Below are 14536 nucleotides of genomic sequence, written 5' to 3' on the forward strand. Positions count from 1 at the left end.
AAAAAGCACTGAGATGTTTCTCAAATGATCTTCTTTTATGTTCCATAGTTCACATTAGACCATTGCAGCCTAAATGTTTATGTGTACTAAATTCTATGTTGAATCAAATAAAATATTTCTTTCTAAAGCTACAATTTGTAATGTCTGCTTGATACTTTCTCATTTAACACAAAAATAGCTTTAAATAATCTTTTGTGGGTATTTTCAGAGTTAAATTAATTTTGTGATTAATATGCAATTAATAAGATTAATTAATTGACACTTTATGTAATTAATTAGATTAAAAATTTTAATCAACTTTCAGCCCTAATATATAATATATATATATATATATATATATATATATATATACGTGTTAACTTAATTTATTAGTTATGGAAAATAATAACTCAAAATTTTAAATATTTAAAGATTAAAATATTTTAACTCAGTTACCGCACTGGCCCCGCCCCCAGACCTGTATGTCATCTTATATCTCATATAGTTGACTGTTGACAAATATGATGCAGGGCAACAACTCCACAAATGCAGTTATACTCTTAGAAGTTAAGTGTTTTAGTGTTTCAGGTGTTGTTGTTGTTTTTTTTCGCTAGATTTAGATTTTTATTAGTTTTTTATTTAGTTTTTATTTAGTTTTTTTTTCCACTAGATTAACGTGGCTAATTATATGGATGAGTAAATGTGTTAGTTTTTATTTATACTGTATATTAATATATTGTAACTTTTTTAAAACAATTTATTTGTGAACCCTCAACCTAGAGTGACATCAGGAGACTGTGAACTCCTAGATCACTTGGTTACTTGTGTTTGTAATATTACTATTTTAAAAATGTAAAATTATATATAAATATTTAATAAATGACATCTGTTTGAGAAGGTTAATAGGTCTTGTTATCCATAAAGAATGTCATTTGTCAGTTATGTAACAGCGAGATCCTGAAGTGTACAGCTTGACTGTGTGACGTGGATGAGGAGCAACACTAAAGAGTAAAGTTTCCCGTTACGCATCACTTTGCGGTGACCTCACTAATTGTGCTCTCGCTCACTATGCACCCGCTGGCTGTCCCACTGCGGGTATCTCCCTGTCTGTCTCCTCGTTACTCCTGATGGTTTTACGTCAGCGCAGCACACACACACACACACACACACTCCAGGGAGCAGTAGGCAAATCTAATTCTGTTATATAACCAGTAACTACACCACAACATAGTCTAAAGTGGGACTGTCTGTCTGCTTGAGTTTGGCGGCTGCCATCGTGTCGGCACGAGAAGCTGAAGGCCCAAAACAGGCTTTTCACAATATCAAAGTCCCTCTTAAGGGACTGACTCAAATAGAGGATGATGCACTGGTTAGGGACCCTATGCTGCACTCTCCAGATCTGTGTGTTTGCTGTCAGGGTAATTAAAGGTTCAGCTGCCTGCCTCTGAGACTCCAGTGTGGTGTGTAGGGAGGCTGCCATGGTTATGTCGCGGGAAAAACAGCAACCGTTTACACCTGCTTCATAACAACTGTAATTGCTCCTAATGGTGTTCATTGTGTTGTCCGATGGTGCTCATTTTAGGAGTCTGGTTAGTACACCAGGGGAGAGAGGCAAAAAAAGCATTTATCATGAAAATTGTTTTATAAATGCTGTTTGGTGGCTCTCTTTGAGGTCAGCATAAAATAAAAAGTAACTATATATACTTTTTTCAACTTGTAATTGTTGTTATTGAGAATGATTCATTCATTCATTCATGTTGTTGTTGTTTTTTGACCTCGTAATTTGTAAAGCAAAATGTCATTGCTTGATCACAGACTTCCATCTGGTGACATATGCTTTCCTAACCATTAAATTAATCATGAAATAAAAATTCACCCTATATTTAAAAAAAATTATAATAATTGTGATTGTTGTTATTGAGAATGATTCATTCATGCACATGTTGTTGTTGTTGTTTTTTTGACCTTAAAGTTTTTAAAGCAAAATGTCATTACTTGATCACAGACTTCCATCTGGTCACATATGCTTCCCCCAACCATTAAATTAATCATGAACTGAAAATTCACCTTATCTATTTTGCAAATGCGTGCAATAGATCTTACTGTGAATGATTCATCCATGTTTATGTATATTTAAAAGTTGGAGAACATTTGGTGTAGCTGTAAACAGGTGAGTCATTTTTTATGTATTTTTTGTACTAAATGTGACACAGGAGCACAAAAGCAGTCGTAAGGGTCAATTTTTTGAAACTGAGATTTATACATCATCTGGAAGCTGAATAAATAAGCTTTCTATTGATGTATGGTTTACTAGGATATTTGGTTGAGATACAACTATTTGAAAATCTGGAATCTCAGGGTGCAAAAAAAAAAAAAAAAATCAAAATTTTGAGAAAATCGCCTTTAAACTTGTCCAATGAAGTTTGTAGCAATGTATATTACTAATCAAAAATTACGTTTTGCTATATTTATTGTAGAAAATTTACAAAATATCTTCACGGAACATGATCTTTACTTAATATCCTATTGATTTTTGGCATGACAGCAAAATAAATAGATAAATTTGACCCATGCAATGTGTTGAAGGCTATTGCTACAAATATCACCTGTGCAACATAAGACTGTTTTGTGGTCCATGGTCACAAATATTAATACAGTTTCCACAAAACATTTCAGTGAATAAAGATTTTAGTATTGCCTTGATCAATCTTAAAGTAGATTTTAGTATAATGTTTGATGGTCTAGATCTTGGATGCCCAAACCAGGACCTTTTGATTTGGCCTATAAATTAATTAATTTATTTAAAGTTTTTGAAGTATTCAAAATCATAGTCATTGTTGGAAAGGGTTCAAATACACAAAAATGCTGAAAAACCAAAGAATTTGTGATACCTGAAGGATTTTTCTGAAGAACAGCAGGCAGTTTAACTGTCCAGGAAATACAAGGTACTCATGAACAACTATCACTAAAAAACAAAAACAACAACAACAACAACACAGTATTAAGCGTATGTAAACTTTAGAACAGTCATTTTTATAAAATGCAATTGTCTTTTATGTGAAATATCTTATGTCAATAATAATAATAATAAAAAAAATCGCTCTTATTTTGGTAAAATAATGAAGATTCTGCGAGGTGTATGTAAACTTTTGACTTCAACTATATTTAGTTACTCTGCTAGGACACCTAGTGAAATTATTTAGAACTGACCTCATACATCCACTAAAACCCAGTTGATTAAAAGTCAGAAACGGCTCGAAAAAGTAAAATGAATGCTCAAACAACATTTTTTCCACTTTCATCTTCCATTATCATATGAAATGCATCACATTCAACATTAGGTGTGATCTAAGTGTCCAAACACGCTTTCTGTGACCGCTGCAGGTCTGCATGGAGAAACATACAGTACTGTAAACGACTGTACAGCATGCAATGGGACAGGCAGGCGTGCTGCTGCACTGCCATTGACAGCTCACTGAAGGGGGCGTGGCGCGGGCCGCTCAATGGTCTCGTGCGGGATAGCGTGGCGCGCGGCGCTTGCGCTCATCGAAGCAGCGTGTTCTGCGCGAGATTGCAGCTCTGCCAGTGCCAGCCGCTGGACGAGAGGAGAGACATGTCCCAGCATCCGACAGACCTGCCTCTCTGGACCTAAATGCTACAAGGCAATCGGGTGCCCGAGTCATCGTGGACTAATAGATGGAGAGGAAAGGACCACGCTGTCAGGTAAACGTCTACTCTGACATTGCTTTCACAGAGCTTTATTGTGTTCACACAGATCTGTCCTGCAGGGTACAGTAACAGAGCATTACATCTTAAGAAACCAAGTCTGCCCCATGCGCTGTGTAAATATCCTTTTAGCGAATTATACATGTGGCAGACCTTTAAAATGACGCCAAATGGAACGTTTAGTGCGTCAGTGATTTATAACCCACCAGTGTTTTTACAGTGAAGTCACATGCGCTCGTTGGGAACATCACTCTAGGTGCCAAGGCACAGGGTGGGTATATGTTGCATTGTCAGTGGTGTAAAAGGGGTCACTAAACATGTTCAGTGGCTTCAGTAGGAATACACCCATGTGTTTCCCAGCTGGCCTCTTGTTGATAGCCATTTTAACATGCAAGCTCTTTGTTAAACCTTAATATAGTGGAACTGAAGTAAAATGACATCATCGTTCTTTCCTACCGTTTGTGCAGATTAGCGTCACCAGGAAATCCACACTCTCTGGGAAGCGTTATTACAACATTACCGCATTTAATATACGAATAGCAGAATTAATAAGAGTGCCTAGTCAGCGTTGATCTGGATAGCGTGCCGTTTTGTCGCCGAAGTGAAGTATTGGAGGCGCACAGAATTCCCGGCATTGTCCAGAGCGCGATGAAACCATCAATAATGTTACATAATCGCAGAATGCGGGACTGGGTTAAACGGGGGTCAATGCGATCCTGTCGATCCTGGAAAGATGCGAAATGTCATCTCATAATGACGACTAGTCACTCAGTCAGGCAGTGCGTCGCGTCGTTTGTTCATCGCCTTTGTTACATCGACATCCGCGAAGCAGTGCAGTACGCGAGAGCGTGTCACATTATAGGAAACAGTAATTCTCTTAATCGTTATTGTGCGGTAATTCGAGCTCCAAAACAGTGCAATCGCTACGCGACTGAAGCATCGATGCTAAAGGAGCGTTCACACAGCGCTGGTTTGATTCTCCGTAGCCTACACATGCGTACACGGATGTCTTTCGCCGTCGCGTTTTGTGCGTTTTAAACAAGGTGTAATGTGAACAATTCAGCTTTTAAAAACATCTGTAGAGCCCTGTTGTTTCTGTGTGAACGCCCCCTAAACACGCTTCGCTGATAACAAGGGAGCGTTTTTGTCGCGTCGCTCGCACTGTGGATGGGGTTTAAAGATGACGCCAGTCTACGGCTCATGTGATTTATGCTAATGTGGCCTAATTATAGCCCACCTTTTTGTCATTTCCAGTCACATTCTGTCTGAATAAGCCAAAGGCACATTATTATAAATTATTACAATGTGTGCAAATGAGAGAGTGTTAAAAAATAAAACCACTGGTTTCGATTTGACCTACTGTAAAATTGGTATTAGCCGTCGTTCAGAAACCTAGATGTCTGTGCTGTCAGGCAGAGAGCATTTCAGGACAAATACACAGTATTTCTGATATTGTACCTGCTGGATTTGACCCAGTTGTTAGCTGACATTTCCATGCTGTAGTAGCCTACGGAGTACCATAACACTGAGCTTTTGGAAATGTGGTCTGGCACTACGGTTGGAATTGTTCAGTTTCTTGTATTTGCTTGCGATGTAAATCAGATAATACAGAAAATGCATTGTGTTTTAATAAAATGTCACGTGAGTATCTTTGGAGCTGTAGAAAAGTGATGTCATGACAGCACTGATTGGCTGATGGTACCACAAAATCACACACTGTTCCAAACCCTTCACTGATCTCTGTGATGTCAAAGACATCTGACAGGACATCTAACAGGGAAATGGATGCATTTTGTACTTTAAGGAGCCTTGAAATAAGATCTGGTAAAGCACCAGCACATTATAAGATATTTAGTTTTGTTAGACAGACACTTGTCTATGTAATTTTAAAAAGGCATGTAACAGGTGAAATGTCTTAGTACTGTACCATGTCACAGTATCATGAATTGTTTATTTATTTATTTTGTTTGTGGTATTTTTTTAAATATATGTAGTACAATCACCACCAAATGATTACTCCCTGGTGAAAGAGAAACTTGCTGTATTGAGCTGAAATATTGCAATCACTAAATGGCTTTTAGAACAGTAGACTTTAACCGTATTTCAAAGACAGTAAAAGTAATTTTAAAAATGCATATGGATATGTACTTAAGTGTTACGTAACTTTGAGGTAAATTGAGATATCCAAAAACCACTAGAACAGTGTTATATATTTTGCTGACTTGTGTGCTTACATTATACCAAATGTTTAGAAGAATGTTTAAATCCTACACATGACCGGAAAAAGCAGAAGCAGTCAACTGTGACATAAAGCTCTGCACTTACATGACTTTCAGCCCCACCCTGCTTTATACTACAGTGACCTTAATAAGTCTTACTTAAATACATTAGCTCATCCATGGACATGATTTCCCATGAGTCCCATCAAATTGCATTGACTATGGGATGAAGATGACAACTCCCATGATCCCACACTCAATCATTGCGTCATCAAACTACACCTTTGTTTTGTTGTTTGTTTTGAATATGCGCCCTTTAGTGGCGAAAATGACATATTGTACCTTTAAGTGGGTCAAAAACCCTAGTTTAGATAATTAATTTTAAAATGAATGCATTTAAACTATAATACATTTTAATTAACATGCACCACAGCCTTTCAATGTGCAGACAAAAAAAAAAAATTAGATGTTTCAAATGTGTTCCAAAAGTAGATGATGTCAGAATTTTGGGTGGACCATCTGTTTTAAAGTAACTGTTTTAAAGTAATGCCATTGCCACTACAGATAATGCCTCTTTGCTCAACTAATAAGGAATTCATGCATCATATGAGCAATTAATCGCATTCATGGATCATCCAGTAAATTCCAGTTATTAATCAAACCCAGTACACCCGACTGAGCCACCGTCATGAGCTTTGATGAAATCAGTTCTTCCCTGCAGGGCCCACAAAGGCACCTTTCCTCATGTTTCTGATGCCTGGCATGCTGACATACTGATAAGGCAGAGATTTTTCAGGTTGCTCTGCGTCGGACAGGCCATACCTTCTCAAGGAATCTCCCCAGTGGCTTTCAGGAAAGCCTGTGCATATTTATCTCACACTTCTTTTTCTAAGAGCCATTTCTAAAAGCGCAATGTTCCTCAAGAGCGACCGGGATCTTACCTCACACAGCCTACTTTCTGTCTGTGGCACTGAGCTGCTTCTTTCTGTGCAGTTGGCCTGCAGTTCGTAGCTCAAATCAACATGCAAAATGCCAGGCGAGTCGTGCCAGAAGTGTATAAATGACTGGTAAACTTTAAACGACAACATTAAAGTAATAGAGGACGATGTGGAACGAAACTGGTTTCTTAATGACAGCCTTAAATTGTGTGTAAAAGCGAATGGTATCTGCTTATGTAACCAAGTATAAAGATACTCCTTACATCGCTCAATGGCTACCTCAAATAATCCCAAGTATTCCCTTAAACTCAAACCTGATGCTTAACTGTCCTTCCCGTAATTCTCGTAACTCAGCTCTCCTCTTTGCTAAATGTGTTCTGCCAGCATAAGATTTAGCTCACAGTGCCTTTTCTCTCTGAGGTTATTTAAGACAATCCCTCTGTAATCATACTTAAAGTCTGAGCCGTTATAGTCCAGAGGAATAAAGCCTCGATTGTGAAACTGATAGGCCCGGAGCCCAAATGGCACTCTGAAGGTGTGTCATCAGAGCCAATACGGAGTTTGATTTCTTGATACCTGATACAGGCACAGTTCAGGAGGAATTAAACCCATTCTATCCAGACAAGAGCCTAGCAAGGGCCAAATCTGCTTTAGTGCTTGAGCTGTTTGATAAGTGTATGAGAGTGATGACAACATGACTTATATTTGGTGATGTGCACCATGATGAAGCGCTGGATTTGTTATGGACTCGGCCAAAGTTTTGAACTTGAGGAGATTACAGTAAATCCCAGTTGGCCAAATATGTTGAATTCAGGGTTACCGCGATACCAAAATGTCAGCAGTCAACACTGATATACCAGTGAAATTTCATTATTCTTGGTACCAATTGGAATCCAAAAGGAAAACAAATACACTACTGCACACACAAATATTAACAAATTAAACTACTGAATTTTAGCCTTCAAATATTTATTGAACTATGTATTTATAACAATGAACATAATATATATATATATATATATTAGAGCTGTCAGTCGATTACAATTTTTAATCTGATTAACCCTAACATGATGTTTCCATGAATTAATCCAATTAAGCGCAAAATAAATTTGACTGTGAAAATATCCACAAAAAAATATTTAAAGCTATTTATGTGTTAAATGAGGAAGTATCAACAAGTAGACATTACAAATTGTAGTTTAGAAAGAAATATTTTATTTTAACACAGAATTTGTTACACAAACATTTAGGCTGCAACAGCCCAACATAAACTATGGAACATAAAAGAAGATCATTTGAGAAACATCTCAGTATTTTTTGTTCATACACTGAAAGTCAATGGTAACCAAAACAGCTTTGTTACCAACTGTCTTCAAAATACCTTTTCATGTTCCGCAAATGAAAGGTTTGAAATGACATGAGAGTGAGAAATGATGACAGAATTATTATTATTATTATTATTTTTTTTTTGTTGAACTATCCTTTTAATGTTTTTATTTTTCTTCTAGTTCTTTTTCTTCTTCTTATTCTTTTTTTTAATGAAATGATACTCTAAATAAGAAACTAACACTGTCTTTATGTGTCATTCATTTATTCATTCGATTCATTCAAACAGCTGATTCATTCAGGAATTAAGTAAATGTCTCTCTATATGAATGGGTTTTTGAATCATTGGTTCAAAATGCGGATTTATTCAGAAACAAAACACCGCTGTGTTGCTCGAGATGCGCAACAATTCTGCTATGGCTTCAAAGTTAATACGTTCTCTGCAAAATTGAGTAAAATACATAGTACTGTATGTAAAATATAACACAATATCAACTTGTAATTTACTGACCTGTTGTATAAAATCACATTTAAGCTTGTAATTTTGCTGCCTGTGTGATATTGTGTGATATGTGATATCTATAAATATGAGACAAAACACATGCAGGGGCATTTTTTTGCACCAATATCTTGAATTTTAGGGCATAACTGCATTTGTTGCCCTGCATCATATTTGGCAACAGTCAACTATATGAAATACAAGATGACGTACAGGTCTGGGGGCGGGGCCAGTGCTGTAACTGAGTTAAAATATTTTTATCTTTAAATATTTAATATTTAAATTTTTTAGTTATATAAACAATTGTGAGATAAAAAAAACTCACAATTCTGGCATTTTTTCTCACAAATGCGAGTTTGTTGCTCACAATTCTGACATTTTCCTTGCACTTCTGACTTTTTTTTCTCATAAACTGAAAAACCTAAACTCCAGTTCTGAGGTAAAAAAGACTGATATGTTCTCAGGATAGCAAGTTTATATCTCACAATTCTGACTTTATGACTTACGATTGCATGGTATAAAGTCAGAATAAAAAAAAAAAAAAAAAAAAAAAAAACCTTGCAATTCAGAGAAAAAAGTCGCAATTGTGAGATTTAAACTTGCAATTTTGATTAAAAACTCACATGCGAGATACAAAATCACAATTCTGAGAAAAAGAAGAAAAAAATATATATATTTTTATAAAAATATATTTATATTCCACTATTTCTCAGAATTGTGACTTTATTTCTCAGAATTGTAAGTTTATATCTCACAATACTGTGATTTTTGTTTTCTCGCTATTGCAAGTTTTTATCAGTCAGTATTGTAACACAAATGCAATTTATATCATGCAATTCTGACATTATAACTTGCAATTGCGAGTATAAAAAGTCGCAATAACTTTTATTTATTTATTTTTTTTAGTGGTGGAAATGGGGTTCCATAATACTGATACGAAAATACAAAGAGAAAAAAAATATATAAATATTCCATTTATTGTAATTAACAACATGAAGTGCATTAAAAGTTCCCTACAACTACACCTCAAATCATAGCATTGCACATCTTACTTCAAGCCAGTGAATTATAGAAACACTATAGGCTGTTTATTTTTTAAAGGTTTTAGTGTACAGCCAACAGCAAATCCCAGTGAAGTCTATATTGATATTCATGTCTCATTCACATGTAGGCACTTTCAGTTGCTGTCAGTCAGGTGGCTCCTCTGGAGAACTGGGACTTGGACTGGAGTCCGGCCCAACTTAACAATGCACTGCACAAGAGAAAATAGCCAACTCCACTGTCAACCCTTAACCCCTCAACTGGAATCACAGATTTGAGAGTCTCGTCACCAGTTGTCCAATATGCTCAGCTGTCAAAAAAAAAAAAAAAACCCTAAAGGAAACTGTAGTTCTGATAACTGAGAGAGCAATCAAGGTCATCATTGTACCTAAAAATTAAACCATTACATCTGACAGAAAAAAGACCAAAAATCTGTATCACTGTATTATTATTTTTAATAGTTTTTTTTAAGATTCTTTGCAATTACACAGTGTTTCACTATATATTTTTTTTAATGCCTGGATCTTTATATAGGTTTATAATAGCTTATTTTACTGTCAGGAGAATATAAAACTATTGTAATACAAATGTATTATCAATAATCAAATCAATTTCTAAAATTAAAAAATCAGTTAATCTTTTAAAATGCTTAATTCTTTCATTCAGAGGAGTTTTGAGAAGTACATTCTATAGTGTAATATAATATATTTCTGTTATAATTTCTTCAAGTTAGTCCAAACTTTTATTTTGGCATTTTGAAGCTAGGTTGGAGGCGATCTTTGGAGCCCTTGATGTTTATCGATATGCAGTATTCAGTATTAATATTTATCGAGCCAACATTGATACTTTTCAAGTTTACAATATTCAAGTCTATTGTACCTCATAAAAGAAATAAAGTTTTGGTTTACTAGATGATAAGTTTATTCACAAGGTGTTTTATTTCTATATGTCACTGTTGGCTGTTCATGTTAAGTCTTAACCTTGCTTCCTTTGCTTTAACATGCTTTTAATGGAGAATATTAGTCCAGACCACTTTGAGGACCAGCTACACTCTTAAAAATAAAGGTTTTTTATTGGCATTGATGGTTCCATTAAGAACCTTGAACATCCATGGAACCTTTCGAATGCAGAAAATGTTCTTTGTAGTCGAAAAAGGTTCTTTAGATTTTTAAAATGTTTTCAAAATGGTTCTTTTAAGAACTGTTCACTGAAAGGTTCTTTGTGGAACCAAAAATGGTTCTTTTCTGGCACCTCTGCAAAAACACCCTTTTGGAACCTCTAATTTTAAGATTGTACATGGAAATCTGCTGAATCACTCCTTCCGTCTGTCTTATTTGTGCATTATTGTGGTAGGAGAAGATTTGTCTCAGAGTAAAGCAAGATGAATCAAGAAGCCCTCATTCAAAATGCCCTCGTCTGTAGCCAAACTCAAGTGGGTTGACTGGTGCTCCTTGTCTTGTTGATGTGATCAGGGATGAGTGGTTTAATGTGCATGTTGTGTCTTTGGTCCGCCTGCTTTGCCCCTGTCCACGGTGCTGAAGCACATCCTGTTTGGAACCCGGAGCAACGCTGACAAGTGTACAGGGGGCTTGACCTGACAATATGTAATCGTCAAGCTTTCACAGTATATTTATCTTCCTTTTCCACTGACTTTCTCCCTACCGTGGACAAAACTGCCAGTTAGGCAGACAGAAATGCAAAAGAAAGCACACTCCCACTTTATTTTTTTAATTACAGAAATCATCTTTTTTTATTGCCTTCACAGAGTAACAATAGTTTGCTCTTTCTAAAACCAAATGGTTGAAACAATTCTAGTATTCATGACTGTACTTATCTGCACATATCAAAGCCCCATCACCCACCCTTAATCTATCTATCTCTCGTACTATGAATGCTATAGATTTCAGGGCTGCAGGGATTTGGAAGTGTGCCATAGCTTGTCTCTTGATTCAGTGTGGGTGAAATGAGAGAACATATGTCTGGTCCCTCTCCGCATGACATCACCTTGCTATCAGAACTGATCTGTTTGCCTGGGCTGCTCTCATGGGGTGGAACCGTAGTCTCTTTCATAATAAAACCCTCTACTCGCTCGCTATTTTCTTTGCTCTGAAAACCAGGGTAGTCAACACTGAACATTATTTTTCAGAGAATTGATTCTTAGCTGCTTTGTTTCAATTTAAACTGGTGAACGCTAGTTGTGCCATTAACGACATAGACTCATTGGAGTGCAGCCTAGGTTTTTGGAAAACTCCAAAAACATCCTTATGCTTTAGAGATGCACCGATTGCAATTTTCTTGGCCGATTCAGATTTTTTTGTAAGTGTGACCTGCCAAAACTGATTTTTGCAGATTACAATTTTCATTCTAAGAAGTATAATTGACAGCATATACAAACGAAAAAATATACTTTTTTTTCCAATGCCAAAAAAAATTACGTAATAAAAATTATTAAACATTACAATTCCCCCAATCTGGACTAATTTACAGGTATTCTCTATAAATGCATTTACACTGCAAAATTTTAAAATGCATAAATAATTTTATAAAATTAATGTTTTAAATATTTTTTTAAACATGCAAATAAGAAATGTGAAAAATAAAATGATACTTTTAAAAATGAAACCAAACCACCAGTAGGTGGCGGCAAAAGGCTGTTTTATTGAGTGAGTCATTTAGTCTTTATGAATTGGTTTCTGAATCATTCAAAAACGTGGATTCATTTACGAAACACTACTGATTTGCATGGAGACATGCAGCACTTCTTCTGTGGCTTTGATTGGAACCATTTTCTGCAACGAAACTGAGCAAAAACATTCAATATTGTGTCTAAAATGTAAGTCGCCTTATTTAAACTTATTGTTTATTGAACTACTATTGTAAAAAATCAGTGTCGCTTTGCAGTCGTGTTGATATTTAGGTAATCATATTGGTCATACAATGTTGTGTACCTAAGTCATATTATAAATATATTTTTTTCTACTGCAGTAAGCTTCTATAACTTGCTGTTGCGCTTATTTGTTTTGATTTCTGCACAAGTCTCTCTCACATACTCATTTTAAGCTGCGCAAGCTTCACCTGTCACATATAAACACATTATCAGTCGCCGTAAGTGTGACGTCAAAACGGATCAGCTGGGATTCGGCAGACTGATTGGCCGGTCACCGGTCTGAGCTGATCTTGTGGAAAACCGACTAATTCCGATCCCTGGTCGATCGATCGGTGCATCTCTACTATGCTTACAAATTACTGCAGTTTCTAACTAAAAGAAACACTAGTGGCAGTAAAACACCAACAGTGTTTCACAAAAAGTATGACTATGGGCAGATTCTTGATTACTAAAGAATTTTCGTGCTGTAATACATTTTTTATATTTGCATTACATAACCAGCTCTGTGTGCATGGCTTTTCTGGTGCGGTAAACTTGCTCAGTGGCGCACCTGGTACAGCATAGCACTTGCAATAGAAGAGGTCAAAAACTTCTGGAATCAAGCGGAAATATCATGTTTGCATGGATGCATTTTTATTTAATGTTTGCTTTTGTTAAAGAAGAAGTCCACTTCCAAAGAAAAAATTGTCATCCAAGGGGGTGAGTACATTTTTCTTTCTTCTTTCTTCAGTCGTAAAGAAATTATGTTTTTTAAGGAAAACATTTCAGCATTTTTCTCCATATAATGGACTGATATGGTGTCCCGATTTTGAACTTCCAAAATGCAGTTTAAATGCGGCTTCAAACGATCCCAAATGTGGTTGTAAATGATCCCAGCCGAGGAAGAAGAGTCTTATCTAGCGAAATGATCGGTTATATCCATTAAAAAAAATACTATTTAAATACTTTTTAATCTCAAACGCTCATCTTGCCTTGCTCTCTGTGAACACTGTGTATTCTGACTCAAGACAGTTAGGGTATGTCGAAAAACTCCAATCGTATTTTCTCCCTTAACTTCAAAAATCATTTCAAAATCATCCTACATCGCTGCAGAAGTACCGACCCAGAAGTTCAAAATCAGGGCACCATATCAGTCCATTATATGGAGAAAAATGCTAAAATGTTTTCCTCAAAGAACTTAATTTCTTTATGACTGAAGAAAGAAAGACATGAACATCTTGGATGACAAGGGGTGAGTACATTATCTGTAAACTGTTGTTCTGGAAGTGGACTACACTGTTGGTTAGGTTTAGGTTTAAGTGTACAGGTTATGTGACAGAGCATTAACCTTTTAGCGCCACTCACCAGACATTTAAGTTTCAGACAACAACCAGTGCATTTAAACACTGACAGATTCACTTTGGTCTGTTTTGGATAGAACTGAACATGCTTTTTTTCACATTGAATGTGTTGCAAAACACTGAAGTAGCAAATTTGCTGCCATGTCGCCACAGGCACGTATTCCATTGAGCCTAGCTGGAGCATCAAGCAGCTTCAGTGATTGTCAAATTTCAGGTTGAGCCTGTATGACACAAAGCTTTGCATCCTGTTTAACATTAGCTGAGTGATAATGCATCCTGCCTGACACCATTAGCATCGATCCGTTCAACGCCCAATCTGAAGTAACAGACACTGAGCATGTTCTGAAAATTTCAAATGACTACTGTGTGGTGGTTAACTAGTGCATTAACAGCTGCCTACAGACCCCAATATTATTGTACTTTAAGTTTTAATAAATCACATCACACAAATCACACAAAACAGTTGCTTTAAAGTCAACACGTAATACATTAGGCGATCCGCACATGTCCATCATATCTATGCGTGCTTACTAGAAGTGTGTGGAGGACTGATGTAAAGCAATTAGCTTGTGATTTACAGA

At 36.2% G+C, this 14536-nt stretch overlaps 1 protein-coding gene across 1 annotated transcript in view; it reads left to right on the top strand.

Moving 5' to 3' along the window:
• The first annotated feature begins 3541 nt into the window (after positions 1 to 3541).
• Positions 3542 to 14536, top strand: part of hivep3a (HIVEP zinc finger 3a) — a 44707-nt gene continuing 33712 nt past the window's right edge. The window contains exon 1 of the mRNA XM_051136783.1: positions 3542 to 3702. The gene's annotated coding sequence lies outside the window, so the exon portion shown is untranslated. The remainder of the gene's footprint in view (positions 3703 to 14536) is intronic.

This window comes from Labeo rohita, chromosome 19 (assembly GCF_022985175.1).
Source record: "Labeo rohita strain BAU-BD-2019 chromosome 19, IGBB_LRoh.1.0, whole genome shotgun sequence".
Classification (NCBI taxonomy): domain Eukaryota; kingdom Metazoa; phylum Chordata; class Actinopteri; order Cypriniformes; family Cyprinidae; genus Labeo; species Labeo rohita.